The 27,529-nt window shown below is 46.4% G+C and overlaps 1 long non-coding RNA gene across 1 annotated transcript in view; it reads left to right on the plus strand.

Annotated features, from left to right (window-relative positions):
• The first annotated feature begins 296 nt into the window (after nt 1-296).
• Nucleotides 297-27,529, plus strand: part of LOC134957122 (uncharacterized) — a 78,721-nt gene continuing 51,488 nt past the window's right edge. The window contains exon 1 of the long non-coding RNA XR_010186478.1: nt 297-385. This is a non-coding gene — a long non-coding RNA (uncharacterized LOC134957122). The remainder of the gene's footprint in view (nt 386-27,529) is intronic.

Below are 27,529 nucleotides of genomic sequence, written 5' to 3' on the forward strand. Positions count from 1 at the left end.
TAGGGTAAGGCTGCAGGGGGAGGTTAGGGTTAGTTTGTGCGGGGGGCTAGGTTGTGGGGGGAGAGGAGGGTTAGGGTTAGGCTGCAGGGGTAGGTTAGGCTGTGGGGGGGTTTAGGCTGCAGGGGGAGGTTAGGATTAGGTTGTGGGGAGAGGGAAAGGTTAGGTTGTGGGGTGGTTAGGGTTAGGCTGCAGGGGGAGGTTAGGGTTAGGTTGTGAGGGTGTTAGGTTGTGAGGGAGGGGAGGGTTAGGCACTAGAGGGGGGTTAGGGATAGAGGTTAGAGATAGGGGAATGCTGGAGGATTAGATGTCTGACCTGGAAGTGTTCGTCACATGACCACTAGGACCCAGAAGAGGCCACTAGAGCCACTGCAGCCATCGGGGGCAGGTTAGTTACCACTGGGCCACCAGTACGAAATGTTGGCATTCTAACAAGTCAACATTCTATCACTGTCTACATGATGAATGTCGAAAAGGTCAACATCAATATTATTATTTATGACCATGTTGACATTCACATGTCGAGATAAATGTTGACATTCTGACTCTCAACATTCCGTACCCAATCCGAATAAGATACATGAAGCCTAAATTATACTTCCCTCGGAATGTCTGGAACCAGAGACGTAACTAGGGTAGGGCGAGTGGGGCACGTGCCCTGGGCGCCTTGGCAGGCCCAGGAGAGGGGGCGCCGCCAGCGGCCAGGGCATCATGCCCCACTCGCCCCCGTCACACCGAAATGTGAGGGGAGGAGAGTGCAGCGTCTCTCCCTCCCCTCACCGCCGCTGCCAGCACTAGCAGCGCTGCGTGTGTCCGGTCTCCGGCGGCGTTAGCCAATCAGAGCTTGCGGACCGGCTCCTGATTGGCTGCCGGTCCACGACCTCTGATTGGCTAGCGAACCGGCGCCACATAGCCGCCGCCGGAGACCTGTAGCGGTGAGGGGCAGGAGAGGCGCTGCGCTGCGCTCTCCTCCCCTCACATAGCAGAGGGAAGCGCCGCAGCGGTGAGTGACTGACGGCCCGACTGAACTCTCCCCCCCCCCCGCCGCTGCCGCTTACTTCAGTGACTGAAGCAAGCGGCAGCGGGGGGGGGGGGGGGAGTCTTGTAACTGGCCCTGTGGGGCATGTATCTGGCACTGTGGGGCATGTAACTGGCACTGTGGGGCAATGTAACTGGCACTGTGGGGCAATGTAACTGGCACTGTGGGGCATGTAACTGGCACTGTGGGGCATGTAACTGGCACTGTGGGGCAATGTAACTGGCACTGTGGGGCATGTATCCGGCACTGAGGGGCATTGTAACTGGCACTGTGAAGCAATGTATCTGGCACTGTGGGGCATGTATCTGGCACTGTGGGGCATTGTATCTGGCACTGTGGGGCATGTATCTGGCACTGTGGGGCATTGTAACTGGCACTGGGGGCAATGTATCTGGTACTGTGGGGCATGTATCTGGCACTGTGGGGCATTGTATCTGGCACTGTGGGGCATGTAACTGGCACTGTGGGGCAATGTAACTGGCACTATGGGGCATGTAACTGGCACTGTGGGGCAATGTAACTGGCACTGTGGGGCATTTTAGGTGGCCACACCCGTTCTGGTGCATGGCCACACCCCTTCTGGTGTGTAGCCACACCCATTTTTTCGCCACACGCGCGCGCGCACATACTTCTTTTGGTGTGTGTTTTTTTTTGTGTGTGTGTGTGTGTGGGGGGGGGGGGGGGCGCCACTCTTAATCTTGTCCTGGGCTCTGAAAACCCTAGTTACGCCTCTGTCTGGGACACTCCCAAATTTCAGCAAACTCTCCTGGTCTGAGAGTTTACCAATTTCTTGGATCCCGCCCACTTCTCAAGTGAGAGCTCCAGGTCTTTCAGCTGTTTGTATTAGTGTTGGGAGGTAGTATTTTGAAAAATGATTCTGAGTCGGACGCAGTTGCGTCAGTCTCTGCGTGTTTTGCGCAGACGCGTCTATGACTTTATACAAATGCCGCTACAAAAGCCCTTCCCCGGTGTATATCTATGCGTCCACATGTGCAAGGGCTGAGATGCCCACTGTCAGCATCGTTCATCGCTGAAAAAGTACAGAAAAAAATCACGTTATAGGAGCAATGCGGAATAGCGATCCAGGATCCGATCTGTGTCTAATTTAATTGTCTCCTAGGTTTCAACACCATGGAATTGTCTACCTTGTTATGGTTTCCATCCTCAGGGAATCCAAAATCTGTGAGGAACCTTTTCCATCGACAAGAATCCCGGGTTGTTGCCTATTCATGGGCAACAACCTGGGATTTGCAAATCGGTGGAAAAGGGGTATTACACTCATTCTAAAATATCCCACCACTATGAATGTAATTGATCGTTTGAGAATTTGGTGGTTTAATCACTGATTGTGCGTCATTATTTGTAGACCCAGTGTGATATCTGACCACAGCGGTGGCTCTTTTTAAATAAACTGGCCCAAAAAAGATATTCTAGAGCCATGATGAGTGGCCACGGAAAATCTGATAAAAGTCTAACAAAATTTCTGAGCAAACCAGTTACCAGAAGCCACACATGATAACGGTGGACAGGTGCTCTGGCATCCAGGACGGTATAATGGTTAGCATTACTGCCTCACAGCACTGAGGTCATGGGTTCAATTCCCACCTTGGCCCTAACTGTGTGGAGTTTGTATATTCTCCCCGTACTTGCGTGGGTTTCCTCCCACAATCCAAAAATATACTGGTAGGTCAAATGGCTCCCAACAAAAATTAACCCTAGTATGAATGTGTCTGTGTGTACATGTGACAGGGAATATATATTGTAAGCTCCACTGGGGCAGGGACTGATGTGAATGGCCAAATATTATCTGTAAAGCGCTGCGGAATATGTGTGTGCTATATAAATAACTGGTAATAATGATATGCTCATGGATGGGGTTTGCTAGTACGTACAGATTGATCCGTCTATTGATGGAACGCACTATCCGTAAAATGATCTTTTCTGGGTGGAAATAGAACTTGAGAATGCGAAGAGAAGTTGATAGGTAAGTACTATTCCTGAGGGGAGGAGGAGCCAACCTCTAGCTGCCAGTGGGGTGACTGCGATGGCAATATACTCCTGTCCAGTAGGTTTAAACTCTCAGGGTGAGGACACCTACATTGTAATGTAAAAAGCCATCCAACTAGATTCACTTCATTTATAGATAAAGACAAATTGACTGATTCAGCACAGTTCCATCATGGGCACTCATTCCGAGTTGTTCGCTCGTTGCCGATTTTCGCTATGCTGCAATTTGTTGCTAATTGCGCATGCGCAAGGCACGCAGGGCGCATGCGCTTAGTTATTTAACTAAAAACCATCAGTTTTGCTGTGGATCCTGCGGCGCTTTTCAGTCGCTCTGCTGACCGGTGAATAATTGACAGGAAAGGGGCGTTTCTGGGTGGTAACTGAGCATTTTCCGGGAGTGTGCTAAAAAACGCAGGCATGTCAGGGAAAAACGCGGGAGTGTCTGGAGAAACGGGGGAGTGGCTGGCCGAACGCAGGGCGTGTTTGTGACGTCAAACCAGGAACTAAACGGACTGAGCTGATCGCAATCTAGAATTAGGTCTGGAGCTACTCAGAAACTGCAAGGAATTATTTAGTAGCAGTTCTGCTAATCTTTCGGTGTTCATTCCGAGTTGTTCGCTCGGTAATTTTCTTCGCATCGCAGCGATTTTCTGCTAATTGCGCATGTGCAATGTTCGCACTGCGACTGCGCCAAGTAAATTTGCTATGCAGTTAGGAATTTTACTCACGGCATTACGAGGTTTTTTCTTCGTTCTGGTGATCGTAATGCGATTGACAGGAAGTGGGTGTTTCTGGGCGGAAACTGGCCGTTTTATGGGAGTGTGTGAAAAAACGCTGCCGTTTCTTGGAAAAACGCGGGAGTGGCTGGAGAAACGGAGGAGTGTCTGGGCGAACGCTGGGTGTGTTTGTGACGTCAAACCAGGAATGACAAGCACTGAACTGATCGCACTGGAAGAGTAAGTCTCGAGCTACTCAGAAACTGCACAGAGAAGTCTTTTCGCAATATTGCAAATCTTTCGTTCGCAATTTTGATAAGCTAAGATTCACTCCCAGTAGGCGGCGGCTTAGCGTGTGCAATGCTGCTAAAAGCAGCTTGCGAGTGAACAACTCGGAATGAGGGCCTTCGTTCGCTATTCTGCTAAGCTAAGATACACTCCCAGAGAGCGGCGGCCTAGCGTGTGCAATGCTGCTAAAAGCAGCTAGCGAGCGAACAACTCGGAATGAGGGCCATAATCAGTTTAGTAGATCAGCTTCAAAACTGACATCTAGTTGTGTGATCATAAGATAAAACTTACAGATGTGTGGCAGTGCCACACCGCGGCAGGAAATGGAAAGCGGCTGATAACAGGGGCTCTTATCTATAGTGATTCCAGGGCACAAGATAACCTTAATCTTCCCCTTTTAGCTGCAGACAAAAATATTGCAAAACTCAGATTACAGGGTCCTGCGATAAACAGTAACGGGAGAATTTTTTTTCTTTTTCTTATTTTAGCTTTGACCCAAAAAGTAAACTAAAAAAAGACCCCGTCAGATGTGTCCATAATCAGAATGAATTTGTCGTTATCTATATCTATCATCAGATGCTAACTGGGACTGTGACAATACTTAGGCACTCTGCAATTTGCAATCAGTTACATCTAAAACAGGCCGATCCGGCGTCAGTTTGGTAGCGTATGTGCGGCGCTTTCGGATTAGATACTGAGAATACTGTAGAGCAGATGGAAGTGACACTTGCCGTATGATGTCTCATATTGCCGTTACCCATGGATGCAGAATAAGCACACATGTGTTTGATTCTATGAGCCTGATTCAGATGTGATCGCTGCTATGCATTTTCCCGCACAGCGGGGGATCCGGTAATAACTGCGCAGGCGTATGCACCGCAATGCGCACGCGCGTCGGCCAACAACAACGGGCATCGCCGGTCAGTGACAGGATGGTACGAACATTTCATTTGCACGGGCGTTCGCAAGGTGATTGACAGGTGGAGGCCATTAGTGGGTGGTAACTAACCGTTTACTGAGAGTGTCAGGAAAAACGCAGACGTTCCCAAGCGTTTTCAGGGAGGGTGTGTGACGTCAGCTCCGGCCCCGATCAGCCTGTTCTCATCGCACGCATGCAGCCATAGGGATCATAGGGCCTAATTCAGACCTGATCGCAGCAGCAATTTTTTTCTCTAATGGCAAAACCATGTGCAGTGCAGGTGGGGCAGATATAACATGTGCAGAGAGAGTCCAATTTGGGTGGGGTGTGTTCAAACTGAAATTTAAATTGCAGAAAATAAAATCTAAATTTTAAAAATAAAGCAGCCAGTATTTACCCTGCACAGAAACAATATAACCCACCCAAATCTAACTCTCTCTGCACATGTTATATCTGCCCCACCTGCAGTGCACATGGTTTTGCCCATTAGAGAAACATTTTTGCTGCTGCGATCAGGTCTGAAATTAGGCCCACTGTGCCTTATAACCAATGCAGGGAAAAGATCCCATTTAAATGTTTATATCTGATTTATTTTTTCCCAAGTATAAAACAGCTACATAATGGGGGAAAGGTGCAATCAGGGTGATTGCAAAACTATTCAGGGAGTGAGGGAGATTGCTACTATTTCAGGGAGTCTCCTGACATTCAGGGAGAGTTAGTAGCATGCCTAATCGCCCCCCATTAGATGACATTCTCTGCCGGAGATTCTGCACCTAGCGTACGGCTGGTGCAAGTTTCGATGGTGCGATTGATGGTTGCATGAAAGACGCACTAAGCAGAATTGTAGCATCTAAGGACGCACGAAGTGGGATGTATACTAAGGAAGGGCTTGTTCTAGTATTTTAGCTTAAAGTCGCAGACGCACACGTAGACGCCGATGCACGACTCAGAATCAGACCCGTAGGGGTAATAACACTACAGACATAATATATAATAACAAGAGTGACGCCGTGCATTTTGTTCTTTTTTAACCTAAAAAATTGGAGAGAAGATGACAGATATTGCTCCGTATAATATGACTCTGACTGTTCTACAGGAGCGAAGGCTGTAATCCAATCAGCAACCAAAATCTCAAAATAATTTGTTCAACGTATTAACTGGGTGGAAGGTTAGTCCATGGTCCTCACGAGTAGCTGAGATGTTCTTGTGACTATATCAGTGAGATCTAAGGCAAGGTACAATCACACCCTCCCCAGGAGTGTACAGGAATCTGTGACAGGGCTGAACTTTAGCCAGTATTACAGGAGAAAGGTCATGCAAACATCAGGTGCAGAGGCGTTCGCCTTAAACCATGAGAGGGATATCAGGAGACTGGGTTAATAAGATGAGCAGTAATCCTGCACAGTTATGTGTGTGAAAGGTGCTCCGCAATCACATCCAGGCCTGCCTCAGTCTAATCACTGCCCCAGTGACACCCACATATAACACTGAATAAAAGCGACTGGCGCCAGACATATGAAAACGTCTTCTATTCTAATAATAATAATTCATTTTAGCTTCCTGTAAAAAATAATATGAAACTTGGTCGTTTTCTGAGCCGTAACAATAGGACTGCAATTATTCCTGGAGCATTTGCCAAACTAGGGTCTGATTCAGGTTGAATCGCAATACGCGAACCAAACGCAAAAGCTACAAAGAGGATGCGGGCGCATGCGCAGGGCACTTTTTCTGCAGGAACGCTCCATTTTCAAGGTGGAGACGGAGCGCTGCGGGGGCGGTGACTGAGAAACAGCGGCGTTGCGGCGCGAATGGGAGGACAGAAACCTCCCGTGGAGCAGAAGGGTGCTCCCGTGGAGCACTCCGAAAGTGCCTCCCATTCTCCCTGTCTCTCCTGGACGGTCTCCTGCCGGCCTCGCTCCGAGTCTGCGCTTCTCTCTTGCCCTGTGAGACTCGACTTCTCTCCCGCGCTCTCTCTCTCTCTCGCTCTGACCTCCATGATCAGGGCAGCCACATCACTAAAATGGCGGTGGGACTTCTGCGGGTACAGCCAAGCTGTACCGGCAGGCGGCTACCCTATTTTTAGCGATCACGCCGAGATTGCGGTGCGACCGCAATTTCAGCGTGGTCAGGGAAGGAAGGGTGGCGGCGGTTAGCATGCTGGACGGCCTTGCCCTGCGATGGGCGGCCCCCCAGCTTGCGATCCAAAGGATTGTGAATTCTGCTACTGAGCAGAATTGCAATCCTTACTGAATGAGGTCCTAATTCTCCTCCTTGTGTTTCATGCGCTGTAAATATGGCGTTCCCGAGCGCCGCAGCAGATGTGATGTGGACAGCGCTGGCAATTCTTTAGCAGGAGAGATGAATTATTATAACCCAGCAAGGTAAATGTTTAGCGGAATTCCTCTTGTGGATGATGCCCCTGTGTAGAGACCGCACAGAGACTACGACAGAGACGGGCGCAGTTCTACGCACTGTACTGTTTTCGCCCTTCGAAATCCATATAGACATTGGCGTAGAGGCCGGGGTGATGCCGGGAAGAACAATGGGTGGGTATGGAATGTGAGCAAAGGCACAGTTGGGGCATCAAAGGCTCCCCGGTCTGTCAGCAGCTGGAGAAAGGGCATTCAGTGGCTCTCTCTGTTTACTATCTGAGGCTCAGCGATAAGCCGCCAGTCCCTGCTTATTTTACTTTGAAGTGTATTTTAGCAGCAGCTTTGGAGGGAAACCAATGCTACCCTTCACCTCTTCCCTCTCCCGCAGCACTATGCACTTTGTAGTGACTGACAGCTTCATACTTACCAGCTGTCCTTCATTTCCAGCGATGAGCGGATTCGGTTTTACTCGGTTCTCAAAACCGAATCTTATTGACTCACTGATGTCACGTGTTTTGGATAGCCAATAAGATTCGGTTTTGAGAACCGAGTAAAACCGAGTAAAACCGAATCCGCTCATCATTAGAAATATCCCTGTTTTTCAATGCTGACCATCTGTATAGTGGAATTCTCCTTATTCTGGGTGCAATTCTGTCCATCTATTCTCATTCAGACGACTTTATTTTAAATATTTAATGAACCTAAAATTTACATGACTGCTGGAGTATAGCCACAGTTTACGGGTAAAGTATACGTGTGACGCTGTAGTGAAGGGACAGTGGTTGGCGCTGTGGTTTTTGCTTTTTGTTGTCACAGTATAGTCACTCCTTTATGTAATAATAATGTACATTCTTCTGGGAATGTTTTTTTAATGTTAATCCTTCGTGTTATGTTATGAAATGTTCTATACTATGTTATATTGTTATTTATGTTATATTATATTATGTTATATTATGTTGTGTTATGTTATGTTTGTTATTTATGTTATATTGCTATGTATTATTTATGTTATGTTTGTTATTTATGTTATTTATGTTTTGTTATATTGTGTTGTTTATGAATTATTATGTTTGTTATTTGTTATGTTATGTTATTTATGTTATATTATGTTTGTTATTTATGTTTTGTTATATTGTGTTGTTTATATTATGTTTGTTATTTACGTTATGTTATGTTATGTTCTTTATTTTATGTTATATTATTTATGTTATGTTATTTCTCATATTATGTTATATTATGTTAGGTTGTATTCTACTATGTTATGGCAGTACAGAGATGCAAAACTGCATTACATTACATTGGAGGCCGTACTCGGATGGAGACTATGCACCTGCTATAGGGCTGACATAGGAGGCCGTACTCAGAGGGAGACTCTGCACCTGCCATAGGGTCACATAGGAGGCCGTACTCAGAGGGAGACTCTGCACCTGCCATAGGGTCACATAGGAGGTTGTACTCAGAGGGAGACTCTGCACCTGCCATAGGACTCACATAGGAGGCCGTACTCAGATGAAGACTCTGCATTCTGCATCTGCCATAGGGCTGACATAGGAGGCCGTACTCAGAAGGAGACTCTGCACCTGCCATAGGGTCACATAGGAAGCCATACTCAGAGGGAGACTCTGCACCTGCCATAGGGTCACATAGGAAGCCATACTCAGAGGGAGACTCTGCACCTGCCATAGGGTCACATAGGAAGCCATACTCAGAGGGAGACTCTGCACCTGCCATAGGGTCACATAGGAAGCCATACTCAGAGGGAGACTCTGCATCTGCCATAGGGTCACATAGGAAGCCATACTCAGAGGGAGACTCTGCATCTGCCATAGGGCTCACATAGGAAGCCATACTCAGAAGGAGACTCTGCACCTGTCATAGGGTCACATAGGAAGCCATACTCAGAGGGAGACTCTGCACCTGCCATAGGGTCACATAGGAAGCCATATTCAGAGGGAGACTCTGCACCTGCCATAGGGTCACATAGGAAGCCATACTCAGAGGGAGACTCTGCACCTGCCATAGGGTCACATAGGAAGCCATACTCAGAGGGAGACTCTGCATCTGCCATAGGGTCACATAGGAAGCCATACTCAGAGGGAGACTCTGCATCTGCCATAGGGCTCACATAGGAAGCCATACTCAAAGGGAGACTCTGCATCTGCCATAGGGTCACATAGGAAGCCATACTCAGAGGGAGACTCTGCATCTACCATAGGGTCACATAGGAAGCCATACTCAGAGGGAGACTCTGCATCTGTCATAGGGTCACATAGGAAGCCATACTCAGAGGGAGACTCTGCATCTGCCATAGGGCTCACATAGGAAGCCATACTCAGAAGGAGACTCTGCATCTGCCATAGGGCTCACATAGGAGGTTGTACTCAGATGGAGACTCTGCACCTGCCATAGGACTGTCAAAGTCAGAAAAATGTCTCAATGAACGTTGCCATATTTGCACCGCACACTGGTCCGCGCTGCGCGTGCATGCGCTCTCCCGTGGATTCGCATACCCGCAATAACGTGCACTCGCAGGCGCGGTATGCGTATTTACGGTAGAGTTTATGTAGTCGTAGCGTGCGACTCATTCGTTACAAATGTTCACAATTAATGTAGTTTATAGATCATGGTCCCTTTGATAGATTCTGAAAGTTTGGTTAAAATACAATGTCCCAGAGCTGAGGAATCCCTCTTTATATCGTACGAAGGGTCTAACAGGAATCATACAGCAGTGTTTGGTACCCATCGGAAGAGTATTTAATTAGCAATATTCCGGTGTTGGTTTGGAGCGTATTAATCGCTCGTGCGAATAGTTATGGACATAAGAAGTTTATGTCCATTTCTATTACTTACACATACTCAGGTATGCGGCGGGAAACCCAGTTTCCCACCCACCTGAGCTGTTGGAAGTCGTCACAGCCCACCTGTATGAATCACCCTATGACCTTTTGTTATGATACAGGGCCGAATTCCTTCGGCCAATGGACAATGGGATTGTAGGACCAGGAGATTGCATTGTGTGTGGGGCATAAATAGGCAGGCCGACCACATCCAGCTCTCACTCTCTCATCAACGGTTATCTGCTGATAGCCGGGAGCTGGATATCGAGGCGCAGGCGATCATACCCTTTGTGCGTAAGTTTCTCTCCGTTATCATTGTCTTTCTGTGAGCCAATTTCTCTCATCTCATCTCTCTCTCTCTCTCTCTCTCTCTCTGTTCTGTTCTCTCATATCTCCCCTAGACTAGGCTAGTATTGTATTGTATTAGATAGTATTGTATTGTATAGCATTTAGGTCAGTGTAGTATTGTCTTTTTGTATTTATTGTTTAGTTCTGTGGTTAGGAAGTCTCTGTTATATTGTAGTGTATCATTTGTACTGTTATCCCCTTTTTACAAGTATATTAGATATAATACAGTTAATAGGCCTTGGAACCTAAACCAGCATCTGTGTATTTTCTATAGTGTTAAGTGTTCACTTGAGCGTCGGTGACGCTCAAGCAGCTTTGTAGTTAGTCAGGTTACACAAGGTTGCACTTACACCCTGTACTCACATTAAGGTATTCAGTGTATTTCATTGGTATAAGGTTTTATCATAAAGGTATAGTGTTGTAAGCGTCTGCATCGCTGGTGACCTCCTCGTGGTCTCGAGCGTATGCTACGCTACAGCGAATCATTCCCCTAGACATAACCAATAACGTGTCCTGTGATCCCTGGGTCGTGAGCGAACGTGACGCTTGAGCGTCTCGCCTACGGCTGAGCGATCGTTACGCAACTAGCGTACCATTACGGTACTTCTTAAGTAAACAGCGTACAGTGTTCTTAGCTTCATAAAGGGTTGTTTATACGACAAAGGAATTTAGCATTGTCAATTGCGGGCTCGTCCTATACTTCTCACATCTGCACTAGGTAGATCAGCAGACATTATCCCTCCAGCAAAGGGTGGGAGGTTGTCTCACAGTGCTGACGGGATAAGCGTCTGCTTCGCTTAGATAAAGAGTGCTGAAGGAACCCGGTAACCGGAAGTAAGAACAAAACGCTTGTGTCTTTTAAAACTTTTATTTCTCTTCTGTCTTGCGTATACACGCACGCATACATATATCTGCATTTTCTGTTTCATTTTCGTATATCACTATTCCTGTTTGCCAATTTTATAGTTGATAGAAAGTGCTAAAAAGAGATTTGCTGTTATTTAATAGTAGAGGTGATAGTTAAAGTATAGAACAAACACACGGTTTGTCTGAGATACAAGGCAGTCAGTGTGGATTGCGGTAGATGATCAGGGATCATTTACATTGATAAAAATATATTGTGTTACGGTGGATCCTTTGCATTGCATACACGTGTCGCTAACAAAGACTAGCGTACGCAATCCAAAAGGCAGACGCACGCAGCGTTCATTACGCAACGTAGCGTCCGGTTACGCCCACGTAGCTCAAGTTGTGATAAAATGAAGTAACGCAAAGGCGATAATTAACGCACAGCGGTAGATAACGCGAAGCGGTAAATAACGCAAATCTATTTTTGGAAAATCTGAAATTTAGTTTAACAGATCCTGCTCCTAATTGGTAACACTTTTGGCCTAAAGACAATTTCTGCGCAGAAATAGATATAGAAACAAAAGTGTACATGTGTTGAGTGAGTGTGTTTTGTATACAAAAGTTTATATAACTTTAAGGTGGAACCAAAAGGAAAGCCGGGTACTCGTCAAGGGACATACGTGTAAGTGACATATACGGTGGCCAGGGAGGCATCCCTGGTTAAATAATATTTGAGCATTAGAGTATAGCGGACCATAAGGTAACAAGACCAGGAGGTCGTAAGGTAAAAGGTCCGCTATAAAAGTCCAGTGGCACAACGCCTGGGGTGTTGGTGCAGAACCCATATAGGCCATACAAGCTCTGGCTGAAGGAATCGCAGCCGGAAACATAGATTCCATTGATCTTTCAGTACATGACAAGTAGTGCTCGTATACTGAACGATTGGACCGCACGTTATTGTGTGCAGTAGTTAGTAATCTGACCTAATACCATTAGAGTAAAGTGGTCACAAACGCTATCTGTACATTCTGACGTGATTTGTGTAATTTTTTATTTTTGGAAGGGAAGTTCGCTGGTCACTCAGGAACTATCTAACAACCCCAACTTTACTGGAAAGAGTAAGTGTCCTGCGGGTAACCCTCATACGTTCCAGTAAACTAAAGGTTCACAGGGGCCCTAGGTTGGGTCCAGCAGCTCTGGCTACAGTGATTGCAGCACAGGCCAACGTGGGCGAGAAGTAAGTGGGGTACTTGATAAACCACCACCGCCGGCCTGCCCAAGGACATCTTGGTTTGTTTGTAAGGGTTCGCTGAAAGCCTTGATATTCAAGGAGGAATAAGCAACGCCTGCAGATTATGGGGGCCATTTGTTCAGGTAGGGGGCGATCAACCCTGGTTCAGGTTGATTCTGTGAACCGACCAGTTGGGTCGGCACGATATGTAATGTGTGAAAAATATGGAATTCACACCGAATCTTTATGTGATGAATGGGAGAGAATGACTGTACAAGACAGGGACAAGTTCCCAAGAATAGGTAGCTTTAGTCCAGAAGTGTTACAAAATTTAAGGAGGAGGATATGTCTCGTAAAATCAGCAAAGAGACGAATTCAACATCATGATTGTTTACAGTTATGGCACCAGGAAGGTGAGATACAGAGAGGTTTGGCTCTGGCGGCAGGATCTGGGGCAGTCAGGAAGTTGATTGCCACAGCTCCTCCTCCACCATACATTGCAGGAGAGAAGTTGATTGCGGAGAGAAACGCACTGGGTTGTAAAACACAAACTCTTAGTAACCCTGTAAATGTTAATGATGTTAACCAAATAACTCATGCAAGTATTAACCCGTGCAAGCTGTACCCTGTTTTGAACCTTCCTCAGGAGTGTGATCAAGAAGACGATTCAGCAACAATTTCAGCTCTCTCTCTTGCAGCCACCATAGCAGAGACCACAGTAGGCACAGCGACACCCACGAGATTAGTGAAAGCCCCTAGCGGAGGGATAGGTGAGGTCGTGTCAACGGGTAAGTACGGCACCATGCACTACACTGAAACAATTGTACCACAACAAGCTGTAGAATCTACACAGGAAGAGGCTGTTAGAATTGCTCCTGTAAGGGTAATAGCAGTTCCCAATGGAAAAACAGATGTGTCTGGAGCCACTCCCATAAGGAACATTGCCATGTACACTCCATTTTCCAGAATGGAATTAAGAACAATAGTGTCCGAATTTCCTGACCCCAGGAAGGATTTAGTTGCTAGCCAAAAATACATCAGGGATCTAGGTAACACTGTAGAACCCAACAACAAGGATTGGCAGATACTGCTAAGAGCTTGTTTACCTTCCAATGTTGATGCAACTCAGTTTTTAGCTGATTGTGCATTGGATAAAGATGTACCGCTTACAGACGTGTACAACAAGGATAATGTAAAAAGGATAAATTTACAGCTAAAAGAGTATTTCCCAGCCGTTGTTAAATGGAATAAAATATTTTCCATTAAGCAAAAGGAGTCCGAAACGGCAACAGAATATTTTCACCGGGCACTATTAGAAATGGCAAAGTACACTGGTATAGAAGACATTAAGACCAACCCAAACCATCGGGAAGTAGCAGTATCCGTACTGATGGATGGTTTAAAGGAAACATTAAAGACTAGGGTTCAGACCACGCAACCGTGCTGGCGAGGTCTGTCAGTGTCCGGCTTGAGAGAGGCTGCTATTGATCACGACAGAAACATCACTAGGCACAGGGAATCGCAAAGTGATAAGTTGATGTCCGTAAGTATACAGGCGCTGACCACAAGGCGGCCTGCGTATGTACCACCGAATCCTGTGGGTAAGGCAAGTGTAATAACATGTTTTTCTTGTAACAGACCGGGACACTTTGCACGAGAATGTAGAACAAAGAATGTACAAAGATCTTTTCAACCCCCTAGACAACAACACAACACACGACATTGGGAGCAGGGTCCACAGAGGCGGAGTTTTGAGCCACATACAGGGGAAACAAAAAGATATCCCCCAAACAGAGACTGGCATGCCTCTGGTAGTTCCCAGCTAACTCCCTCACAAGTAGTTGCTGCCAGCGGGATTCAGGGAGGTCAGCATACCCAATAGGGGTGTGGCCATACCTGTAATCTGCAGCCAGTTAAGTTGATTGCCAGTCTTGGAAGCGAACCAGAGATTGCAATCAATGTGGCTGGTAAAACTTTAAACTTTCTTGTAGACACAGGGGCGGCCAAGTCAGTGATAAATTCGACAGTGGGCATGAGAACCACTGGTAGGACAATTCCAGCCATGGGAGTAACAGGAGTAGTCCAGCACTACCCTGTTAGCAAACCAGCCGAGATTACAATAGGGCCTTTGCATACCAAGCATTCCTTTTTGCTGGCTGCATCGGCACCAACTAATCTCCTGGGGAGAGACTTACTATGTAAAATGGGTTGCGTCATTTATTGTACTCCAGAAGGTGTATTCTTGGACATTCCTGAGAATCACGCTCAGGAAGTACGAGACATGTTAGACTCCCCATCAAAATTAATGTCACATTCCATTATGACAAATAGGAATCCATCCCAAGTAGAAGAGATGATATCTCAGATACCAGAGTCACTTTGGACAAAAGATGGACAGGACACTGGATTAATGGCAAACGTAGCTCCAGTAGTTGTGCAAGTAAAAGATGGTAGGATAGCTCCAAAAATCCCACAGTATCCTCTGAAGCCAGAGGTGGAGCTAGGAGTTTTTCCCGTAATAGAGCGCTTGCTACAACAGGGCATTCTAGTAAGAACGTCCAGCACCGCAAATAGTCCCATCTTCCCTGTTAAAAAGAGTGGGGGGAGGGGTTACAGGCTAGTGCAGGATCTAAGGGGGATTAACAAAATAGTTGAGAGTCAGTTCCCCGTAGTGCCTAATCCAGCTGTCATCCTAATGCAAATTCCTCCCACTGCCAAATTTTTCACTGTTATTGACCTCTGCTCCGCTTTCTTTTCGGTACCTCTGCACCCTGACAGCCAATATTTGTTTGCATTCACATACAGAGGAGTCCAATATACGTGGACTCGGTTACCCCAAGGTTTCATAGATAGTCCAAGTATATTTTCTCAGGCTTTGCATGATTGTTTACAGTCTTTCCAACCAGACAGTGGATCAGTATTGATACAGTATGTGGACGATTTATTACTGTGTTCAGATTCACTGGAAGCATCTCTGAAGGATACGAAACAGCTCCTGTTTCATCTTTCAGACACAGGTCACAAGGTTTCCAAAGACAAGTTGCAATTATGCCAAGCTAAGGTAAAATATTTGGGACACTGTCTAACACAAGGACTGAGACACCTGACCGCTGATAGAATCCAAGCCATTAGAGACATGACACTACCACAAACCCAGCAACAGATCAGGACGTTTTTAGGAATGTGTGGGTATTGCCGTAATTGGATCCCAGGGTTTTCCATATTGGCGCTACCTTTGCAGGAAATGGTCTCTTCAAACAAACCTGATCGGATTTCGCATACAGACGAATCTGAAACAGCATTTGAGAGACTCAAACAGTGCCTAACGCAGGCACCAGCACTAGGTATGCCAGACTATGGGAAACCCTTTGAACTATACGGAACAGAAAGTGCTGGGTGCGCAGCAGGTGTACTAACACAAAAACACGGTGATGCCAGCAGGCCAATTGCATACTACAGCGCCCAGCTAGATACGGTAGCGCGATCCCTCCCCACATGCTTGCGTAGCGTTGCGGCGATAGCATTGCTAGTGACAAAAAGCGAAGATGTCGTGCTAGGCCACAACCTCACAATCCATACACCGCATGCGGTATCTGCCTTATTGAATTCTGCCCAAACCAGACACGTCTCATCAGCAAGGTTTACAAGATGGGAATTGGCATTAATGGCCCCCGTAAACATCACCATAAGGAGATGCAGCGCATTAAATCCTGCAACATTTCTCCCAGGTGTGCCTGGTCAGACACAAAGGGTGGAAGGTGAGAGTGATGGGGAAGGAGGATTTAATGCAAAGGAAGATACACATGATTGTATGGAATATTTGACCCAAAATTTTACCGCAAGGCCTGACATCAGTGACAATCCACTGGAAGATGCAGAACTCACGTTCTACACGGACGGTAGTTGTCACAGACAGTCAGACTCGGGAGACTTGTGTACTGGATACGCAGTCGTAGATGACCAAGACACCATAGAAGCGGAACCGCTAGGCCCACCTCACTCAGCCCAGGTTGCTGAACTGGTCGCCCTAACCAGAGCATGTGAATTGGCTAAGGGTAAGTCAGCCAATATCTACACCGATTCCAGATACGCGTTCGGGGTAGTCCATGATTTCGGAGCCCTATGGCGGCTCAGAAATTTCATGACGGCAGCTGGTACACCGATAGCGCATGCAGCTCACATAAAAAGGCTTCTAACAGCGATACAGGAACCCGACAGAGTGGCTGTTATCAAATGTAAAGCACATACATATAGCCAAGACCCAGTATCCCTTGGTAACAGCCGAGCAGACGAAGCTGCAAAGCTTGCAGCTGCTACCCCCACACGGACAGACACCACACAGTTGATGGTATTTAATACCATCAACACACAGAAGTTGTGTGAGATGCAGAATCTGTGTTCCACACAGGAAAGAGCAGTCTGGAAGGCAAAGGGATATGGCCAGGAGTCCTCAGGGCTCTGGACGGATGGACATGGTAAACCAGTGGCCCCCAGGGCATACCTTCCATGTCTGGCTGAAGCAGCTCACGGGCTGACTCATCTAGGCAAGGAGGGGATGTGCAAATTGGTAAGAGCATACTGGTGCGCCCCAGGATTCTCCTCTCATGCGAGTAAAAGAGCAATGTCATGCCTTACCTGTCTGAGAAAGAATATTGGAAAAGCAATACCTACAGAACCATCCCATATCCCACCTGCCGGCGGCCCTTTCCAGGTAATACAAATTGACTTCATTCAATTACCCCCATGTCGAAATTTGAAATATGTACTTGTCTGTATAGATGTTTTCTCGAATTGGGTCGAGGCTTTTCCAGCAGCTACAAATACCGCTATGTTTACAGCTAAGAAAATTGTGCAGGAATTTGTATGTAGATATGGTATCCCTAGAATCATTGAAAGTGATAGGGGTACCCATTTTACAGGTGATGTCTTTCAAGGAATGTGTAAAGTGATGGGTATTGATAGCAAGCTGCACACTCCGTACCGTCCACAGGCGAGTGCGAAGGTCGAAAGAGTGAACAGCACTATTAAAAATAAATTGAGTAAAGTAATGGCAGAGACAGGATTAACGTGGCCAGAAGCTTTACCCATTGTTTTGTATAGCATCAGAACCACTCCCAGGTCCCCTCTTAATCTGTCTCCTTTTGAAATTCTGTTTGGTCGACAACCGCATGTCATGATTAACCCTCAGGATGATTTGAAATGTAACAATGAAGTAACTGTAAAGTACTTGATTAACATGAGTAAACAGTTGAGGAATCAAAATGATAATCTGAAGTTGGTGATTCCTGATTTACCAGATAGTAATTGTCATGACATTGAACCTGGGGATTATGTAATGATACGAAATTTTCTACGCTCAGGTTGTCTTATTGATAGATGGGAAGGACCATACCAGGTCTTATTGACTAGCACCACAGCATTGAAGGTTGCTGAGAGAGAGACTTGGGTCCATTCATCCCACTGCAAAAAGGTTGCTGATCCAGAGAAGTCCCGCGATAAGGAACAGACGGTAGAGGTTGTATCACTGGAGTGTCTGTTCCAGGAGGATTGAGGCGGCACCTGAGCCTTGAAGACCGAAAGCAGTTGTCGACTCCCTTCTCCCTTTTATTGTTTTTCTCCACTTCCCAGCCCCTCTCCCTTAAAATTTCTTTTTCCCCCTCCTCATTCTTCTCTATTTCCTCCTCAAAGATGGACTTGCCCCAAGAGACTGTGATCCGGATTTTGATGTTAACCATGATGTTGACCAGAGCAGTCTGTTCCGGCGAGAGTACCATAGAGGTCGAAAGAGGTTCTGGAATGGGTTCCGATTATGATGATGGAGGCGTAGTTTTCCAAGATCAACCAAACCAACAAGCAAAGGCGAGTATCAGAAAACGATCCGATAGAAGAAATTGTGATGGATTGTTAGCTGAAGAAAATTGTATCTGTAGGCTCTGTGATAATCTGGTTGAAGATGGATGCATAAAGAAATGCCAATCTAGTTTTAATATCCATATAGACCGGCATCCATTGAGTGACTATCACTCCTTAGTGGGTAACGTGTTAAACCAAACAGATTGTTGGGTATGCTCTCAAGTACCTCAGGGTCACAGCAAATCAGGGCTAGTACCATTTCCTTTAACGTTAGGGGAGGTACTTGAGCTAAGTGGTGGGAGACCGGTGGACCGGAGGTTTAACATCTCCAGCCCTCCTAGTTTGAAGCTCCACCAATACCATGTGGATAGGTCCCTCTTATGTTTTAACATCTCCAATCCCAGAAAACCGGGAAATTGGGAAGTGTCATGGAGCAACCTTACCATGACCTTTTCACACAGAGCAGATAGAATGCCTACAGATACAGAGCTCGTACGCCACATAGCCAGTAGAGGAAAATCTTTCCGGTATCGATATACCTTAGGAAATAGGATTACTAGAGTTGGAGAGGTATCACCAGGATACTGTGCTCATATCGTACAAACCGATACGTGCATTAAGCAGTTGGAAGAATTAGGGTCAGGAGATTTCACCTGGAAGGTTTGTAACATGGTCATGTCCTTCTCCGTCCCTTATGTTCTCCCCGATGATGCATATTTCATATGCGGGAGAAAGGCGTACAAATGGCTTGCCCCAAACTCTGAAGGATTGTGTTATATTGGAAAAGTATTGCCTGAAGTGATGACTGTTACACATGACAAAATGAAGGACATACACCGTGGTGCCCAAGCTCCTTATACTCACACTCACTACGAGCACCGGGTTAAAAGACAACTGTCAGAAAGGTTAGAGCATCCGGCCTCTGATCTTATCCATGAATCCACCGGGATTCAGGTTCTGGTAGCGTTAGATTTCACTCGTACCGCTCGAGGAGTGATGAATTATAAATACATTTCCGCACTCGCCAATTTGTTAGATAATATCACTGAAATGTATGATGACACGTTTAGATACACTGGAAGAGAACTTCAAGCTTACAAAACAGAACTAGTTCAGCATAGGATGGTTCTTAATTATCTTACAGCAGTAACAGGCGGATATTGTGTTACATTGGCAACACAGTACGGCATAAAGTGTTGCACGTATATCACAAATAGCACCGAGGATCCGGTAGAGGTCATAGACCAAAAGATGGACGATATTCTCCAATTGAAGTGGGAATTTCGTCGAAAACACAATCTCACCCTTGCTGCTGTAGGTAATGAGCTGACTGGTTGGGTGTCATGGTTGAACCCGCGAAATTGGTTCTCCGGTTTAGGAGATTGGGCTCAAGGAGTCATAATGGATGTTGGAAAGTTTCTACTATGTATCTTGGGTGTCGTTATATCGATTGGATTGATATTTAGATGCGGGCAGGCTTTAATGAGGTGCAAACAAAGTACAAAAGTGATGAGCTTGAGGAGTGAGGAAACTGTAATTAACCTGGATTTGATTTATGACCCAATGATAGAAACCAGAATGTGATGAAAATGCGATTATACGGTCCGTTTCTTTCACCTGTTTTTCTGCTTTTCTCCCAGATACAAAGACCCCCTTGGACGAGGAAGCTGACGAGACGAGATGTATACAGACAACGGATTGACCAAAGAAGAAGATTTGACAACTTTAAATATGGACACTTGATGAACTTTGCCATAGATCCCCAGTTTCCCTAGTATCTTTAAACTCACGCTAGCCCAACATTTTTGTAAATCTGATGGCTCAGACAAAGCTATTTGCTCATGCCTAAGGAGCAATACAGCGCAAAGAAGACGACTCTCAACAGATACCGAAAACAACTTCGACGACAGATGTACATTTCCCTGACATAGAATATCATTGCATTTTTCGTAAGTGTTCTTTATCTTCATCTCTACAACCCTCAGGTAACGACACACATAGACGATAGGGAATACAGGCACAGATATCAGCAACCACATACCTCCCCCATTCATGTATCATCAACTAAAATGTGCATCCCCACTTTGTTACAACCACAGCCGAAATGAGCTCGGTAGAGTTTGACAGCCCATCCACAGACCTGTACCACAGGATAAGAAGGAATTCAAATGTATACTTCGCAATACCTCGAAGCTTGATTTACCACACGTACGGCACGATGATACATGACCCTCCAAACATGGACTCATACACACATGCTTCTGCTTTCTCACTAGGTCATACCCTCTTCACACCTTCTCCTCTCTCCTCCCCTACCCAACCATGGAAATCAATTAACCCCTGACTTACATTTTTCTCCTTAAATGTTTTGTGGCAGTTATTATTGACTGCCAAAGGGTGGACTGTCAAAGTCAGAAAAATGTCTCAATGCACGTTGCCATATTTGCACCGCACACTGGTCCGCGCTGCGCGTGCATGCGCTCTCCCGTGGATTCGCATACCCGCAATAACGTGCACTCGCAGGCGCGGTATGCGTATTTACGGTAGAGTTTATGTAGTCGTAGCGTGCGACTCATTCGTTACAAATGTTCACAATTAATGTAGTTTATAGATCATGGTCCCTTTGATAGATTCTGAAAGTTTGGTTAAAATACAATGTCCCAGAGCTGAGGAATCCCTCTTTATATCGTACGAAGGGTCTAACAGGAATCATACAGCAGTGTTTGGTACCCATCGGAAGAGTATTTAATTAGCAATATTCCGGTGTTGGTTTGGAGCGTATTAATCGCTCGTGCGAATAGTTATGGACATAAGAAGTTTATGTCCATTTCTATTACTTACACATACTCAGGTATGCGGCGGGAAACCCAGTTTCCCACCCACCTGAGCTGTTGGAAATCGTCACAGCCCACCTGTATGAATCACCCTATGACCTTTTGTTATGATACAGGGCCGAATTCCTTCGGCCAATGGACAATGGGATTGTAGGACCAGGAGATTGCATTGTGTGTGGGGCATAAATAGGCAGGCCGACCACATCCAGCTCTCACTCTCTCATCAACGGTTATCTGCTGATAGCCGGGAGCTGGATATCGAGGCGCAGGCGATCATACCCTTTGTGCGTAAGTTTCTCTCCGTTATCATTGTCTTTCTGTGAGCCAATTTCTCTCATCTCATCTCTCTCTCTCTCTCTCTCTCTCTCTGTTCTGTTCTCTCATATCTCCCCTAGACTAGGCTAGTATTGTATTGTATTAGATAGTATTGTATTGTATAGCATTTAGGTCAGTGTAGTATTGTCTTTTTGTATTTATTGTTTAGTTCTGTGGTTAGGAAGTCTCTGTTATATTGTAGTGTATCATTTGTACTGTTATCCCCTTTTTACAAGTATATTAGATATAATACAGTTAATAGGCCTTGGAACCTAAACCAGCATCTGTGTATTTTCTATAGTGTTAAGTGTTCACTTGAGCGTCGGTGACGCTCAAGCAGCTTTGTAGTTAGTCAGGTTACACAAGGTTGCACTTACACCCTGTACTCACATTAAGGTATTCAGTGTATTTCATTGGTATAAGGTTTTATCATAAAGGTATAGTGTTGTAAGCGTCTGCATCGCTGGTGACCTCCTCGTGGTCTCGAGCGTATGCTACGCTACAGCGAATCATTCCCCTAGACATAACCAATAACGTGTCCTGTGATCCCTGGGTCGTGAGCGAACGTGACGCTTGAGCGTCTCGCCTACGGCTGAGCGATCGTTACGCAACTAGCGTACCATTACGGTACTTCTTAAGTAAACAGCGTACAGTGTTCTTAGCTTCATAAAGGGTTGTTTATACGACAAAGGAATTTAGCATTGTCAGGACTCACATAGGAGGCTGTACTCAGATGGAGACTCTGCACCTGCCATAGGGCTCACATAGGAGGCCATACTCAGATGGAGACTCTGCACCTGCCATAGGACTCACATAGGAGGCCGTACTCAGATGGAGACTCTGCATCTGCCATAGGGCTCACATAGGAGGCTGTACTCAGATGGAGACTCTGCACCTGCCATAGGGTCACTTAGGAAGCCGTACTCAGAAGGAGACTCTGCATCTGCCATAGGGCTCACATAGGAGGCCATACTCAGAGGGAGACTCTGCATCTGCCATAGGACTCACATAGGAGGCCGTACTCAGATGTAGACTCTGCACCTGCCATAGGGTCACATAGGAGGCTGTACACAGAGGGAGACTCTGCACCTGCCATAGGACTCACATAGGAGGCTGTACTCAGATGGAGACTCTGCACCTGCCATAGGGTCACATAGGAGGCTGTACACAGACGGAGACTCTGCACCTGCCATAGGGTCACATAGGAGGCCGTACTCAGAGGGAGACTCTGCACCTGCCATAGGGTCACATAGGAGGCTGTACACAGACGGAGACTCTGCACCTGCCATAGGGTCACATAGGAGGCTGTACACAGATGGAGACTCTGCACCTGCCATAGGGTCACATAGGAGGCCGTACTCAGATGGAGACTCTGCATCTGCCATAGGGTCACATAGGAGGCTGTACACAGATGGAGACTCTGCACCTGCCATAGGGTCACATAGGAAACCATACTCAGATGGAGACTCTGCACCTGCCATAGGGTCACATAGGAGTCCGTACACAGACGGAGACTCTGCACTTGCATTAGGCTGGTGCAAGTTTTGATGGTGTGAGCGATGGTGCTGTCTTAAGACTCACCAAGTGATATTTGACCGTGTATGGACACTGACCACCTAGCTGTTTGCACATTAGGAGGCTGGGATCTCTATTAGTAAGACGCAGATGCTCCCAACTCAGAATCAGACCCTAAATCTTTTATTAGATGTACCCCATGTGTCAATATCAGGCAGCACTAGTGCATCCGCGTGTTGGGGGCCTCAATCAGATGATACACCAGGCTCAGGGTTCTGTAGACACGCCACTGGTGCTTGTAGATCCTTCATGTGTAAACTAAGCAGAGGGCCTAAATCAGGATGCACATAAACCCGATGGTTTACGCACAAATCCGATGTTTAGGGGGTCTGCGCATGTCACCCCTGTTTTGTAGGCGTGCTGGGCACAGGATCCGCGTCATCGGATACAGACCTAGGTGTCCGGATCCTACGGCCAGTCTGAGTAAGCTTCAGTTAAGGCAGACTGACCACGGTCTGCAAACATCGCGAATCGCGACCGATGGTCGCAGGGGGGTGATCTGAGGCTACTTCCTCAGATGCAGCACTCAGATCTCAAAGATGCATGCAGGAGGCGTCTTATATTTGTACAGACGTTCCTCTGCAGCGGTGCAATCGCTTGCAAATATGAATTAGGCCCAAAGTCACTGCAAGCCTATAGAGAGTGTATTCTGAGAGCAATTTCCTTTAAGCATACCTCCCAACATGACCCTCTCCAGGAGGGACAGAATGCTCTGCTCCTGGACTTAATGTATGATTGCCATCACCTGTGCTGAAACACCTTTCTTATCCATTAACCTGTTCAAAACAGGTGCCGGCAATCACAAATTAAGAAGAAAGTCCAGAAGCAGAGCATTCTGTCCCTCCTGGAGAGGGTCATGTTGGGAGGTATGCTTTAAGCAAGATAAAATCTGTGCTCTAAGGGGGTAATTCCAAGTTGATCGCAGCAGGAATTCTGTTTGCAATTGGGCAAAACCATGTGCACTGCAGGGGAGGCAGATATAACATGTGCAGAGAGAGAGAGAGATTTGGGTGGGGTGTGTTCAATCTGCAATCTAAATTGCAGTGTAAAAATAAAGCAGCCAGTATTTACCCTGCACAGAAACAAAATAACCCACCCAAATCTAACTCTCTCTGCACATGTTATATCTGCCACACCTGCACTGCACATGGGGGGTCATTCCGAGTTGTTCGCTCGGTATTTTTTTCTCGCAACGGAGCGATTAGTCGCTAATGCGCATGCGCAATGTCCGCAGTGCGACTGCGCCAAGTAAATTTGCTATGCAGTTAGGTTTTTTACTCACGGCATTACGAGGTTTTTTCTTCGTTCTGGTGATCGGAGTGTGATTGACAGGAAGTGGGTGTTTCTGGGCGGAAACAGGCCGTTTTATGGGTGTGTGCGAAAAACGCTACCGTTTCTGAGAAAAACAAGTGGCTGGAGAAACGGAGGAGAGTCTGGGCGAACGCTGGGTGTGTTTGTGACGTCAAACCAGGAACGACAAGCACTGAACTGATCGCAGATGCCGAGTAAGTCTGGAGCTACTCAGAAACTGCTAAGAGGTGTGTGGTCGCAATTTAGAGAATCTTTCGTTCGCAATTTTAAGAAGCTAAGATTCACTCCCAGTAGGCGGCGGCTTAGCGTGTGTAAAGCTGCTAAAAGCAGCTTGCGTGCGAAAAACTCGGAATGACCCCCATGGGCCCTCATTCCGAGTTGTTCGCTCGCTAGCTGCTTTTAGCAGCATTGCACACGCTAAGCCGCCGCCCTCTGGGAGTGTATCTTTGCTTAGCAGAATTGCGAACGAAAGATTAGCAGATTTGCGAATAGAAATTTCTTAGCAGTTTCTGAGTAGCTCGGGACTTACTCAGCCATTGCGATCAGTTCAGTCAGTTTCGTTCCTGGTTTGACGTCACAAACACACCCAGCGTTCGCCCAAACACTCCCCCGTTTCTTCAGACACTCCCGCGTTTTTCCCAGAAACGCCAGCGTTTTTTCGCACACACCCATAAAACGGCCAGTTTCCGCCCAGAAACACCCACTTCCTGTCAATCACAGTACGATCACCAGAACGATGAAAAATCCTTGTTATGCCGTGAGTAAAATACCTAAACTTTTGTGTAAAATAACTAACCGCATGCACTCTGCGAACCTTGCGCATGCGCAGTAAGCGACTAATCGCAATATAGCGAAAATCGGCAACGAGCGAACAACTCGGAATGAGGGCCATGGTTTTGCCCAACTGCTAAAAAATTTCCTGCTGCGATCAACTTGGAATTACCCCCTAAATGCATTCATTCTTTTTTATGATCATCTTACATCGGCTGCTCTAGCAAAATGGTTAATGCAACTACTTATTCTTTTGATTCACATTACAAAGGAGCATGTGCCAAATGCTTTCTGCCTCCTGTGCACTTTTAAACTCCATCAGCGCTGGAATTGTAGGAAAGAAGATCCTCGAGAGCTGGAGTTAAATACATTTCTTCTGAACTGAGGCCAAACGAGGACAGAGGCGGAAAACGGGAATCACTGCGTCTTCTGCAGGACGCCATGCGGCTTTTGTTTTTATCCCAGCTAGTGACCTGATGAACGAGGTATCAAGAGGTTGTCAAGTGCACATCATCCGTGGGTACATGTACAAATCCGTAGCGCTGTGAGTCAGCTGATGAATGCATTCTGACAGGGGACAGGTTGTACACACTAAAATCTAGTATGCACTCGCCAAAGGACACATTCTTCACACACTTCAAATATTTGGTGGAGGTGGAATGGTGGATGACATATAAAATTAGCTACAAAATATTAAGAGAGCAAATAAACAACCCAAAGATCCCCCTACACTTCCCGTGGAATGCCTTTATATTAAGTACAAATAGTTTGCAGAATTAGTAGCATAGGCCCTCATTCCGAGTTGTTCGCTCGCTAGCTGCTTTTAGCAGCTTTGCACACGCTAAGCCGCCGCCCTCTGGGAGTGTATCTTAGCATAGCAGAATTCCTATGTTTGACGTCACAAACACACCCAGCGTTCGCCCAGACACTCCCCCGTTTCTTCAGACACTCCCGCGTTTTTCCCAGAAACGCCAGCGTTTTTCCGCACACACCCATAAAACGGCCAGTTTCCGCCCAGAAACACCCACTTTTTGTCATTCACAGTACGATCATCAGAACGAAGAAAAATCCTTGTTATGCCGTGAGTAAAATACCTAACTTTTGAGTAAAATAACTAAGTGCATGCGCTCTGCGAACCTTGCGCATGCGCAGTAAGCGACTAATCGCAATATAGCGAAACTCGGCAACGAGCGAACAACTCGGAATGAGGGCCATAGGGGGTAATTCTGAGTTGATCGCAGCAGCAAGTTTGTTAGCAGTTGGGCAAAACCATGTGCACTGCAGGGGGGGCAGATATAACATGTGCAGAGAGAGTTAGATTTGGGTGGGTTATTTTATTTCTGTGCAGGGTAAATAGTTACTGGCTGCTTTATTTTTACACTGCAATTTAGATTGCCGATTGAACACACCACACCCAAATCTAACTCTCTCTGCACATGTTATATCTGTCTCCCCTGCAGTGCACATGGGGGGTCATTCCGAGTTGTTCGCTCGTTGCCGATTTTCGCAATGAAGCGATTAAGGCAAAAATGCGCATGCGCATGGTTCGCAGTGCGCATGCGGTTAGTATTTTAACACAAAACTTAGTAGATTTACTCACGCCCGAACGAAGATTTTTCATCGTTGAAGTGATCGTAGTGTGATTGACAGGAAGTGGGTGTTTCTGGGCGGAAACAGGCCGTTTTATGGGCGTGTGGGAAAAAACGCTACCGTTTCTGGGAAAAACGCAGGAGTGGCTGGAGAAACGGGGGAGTGTCTGGGCGAACGCTGGGTGTGTTTGTGACGTCAAACCAGGAACGACAAGCACTGAACTGATCGCACTGGCAGAGTAAGTCTCGAGCTACTCAGAAACTGCACAGAGATGTCTTTTCGCAATATTGCGAATCTTTCGTTCGCAATTTTAAGAAGCTAAGATTCACTCCCAGTAGGCGGCGGCTTAGCGTGTGTAAAGCTGCTAAAAGCAGCTTGCGAGCGAACAACTCGGAATGAGGGCCCATGTGCACTGCAGGGGAGACAGATATAACATGTGCAGAGAGAGTTAGATTTGGGTGTGGTGTGTTCAATCTGCAATCTAATTTGCAGTGTAAAAATAAAGCAGCCAGTATTTACCCTGCACAGAAATAAAATAACCCACCCAAATCTAACTCTCTCTGCAAATGTTACATCTTTGTGAGTAAGTCTCGAGCTACTCAGAAACTGCTAAGAAATGTCTATTCGCAATTCTGCTAATCTTTCGTTCGCAATTCTGCTAAGCTAAGATACACTCC

This window comes from Pseudophryne corroboree, chromosome 9, assembly GCF_028390025.1.
Source record: "Pseudophryne corroboree isolate aPseCor3 chromosome 9, aPseCor3.hap2, whole genome shotgun sequence".
Taxonomy (NCBI): Eukaryota; Metazoa; Chordata; class Amphibia; order Anura; family Myobatrachidae; genus Pseudophryne; species Pseudophryne corroboree.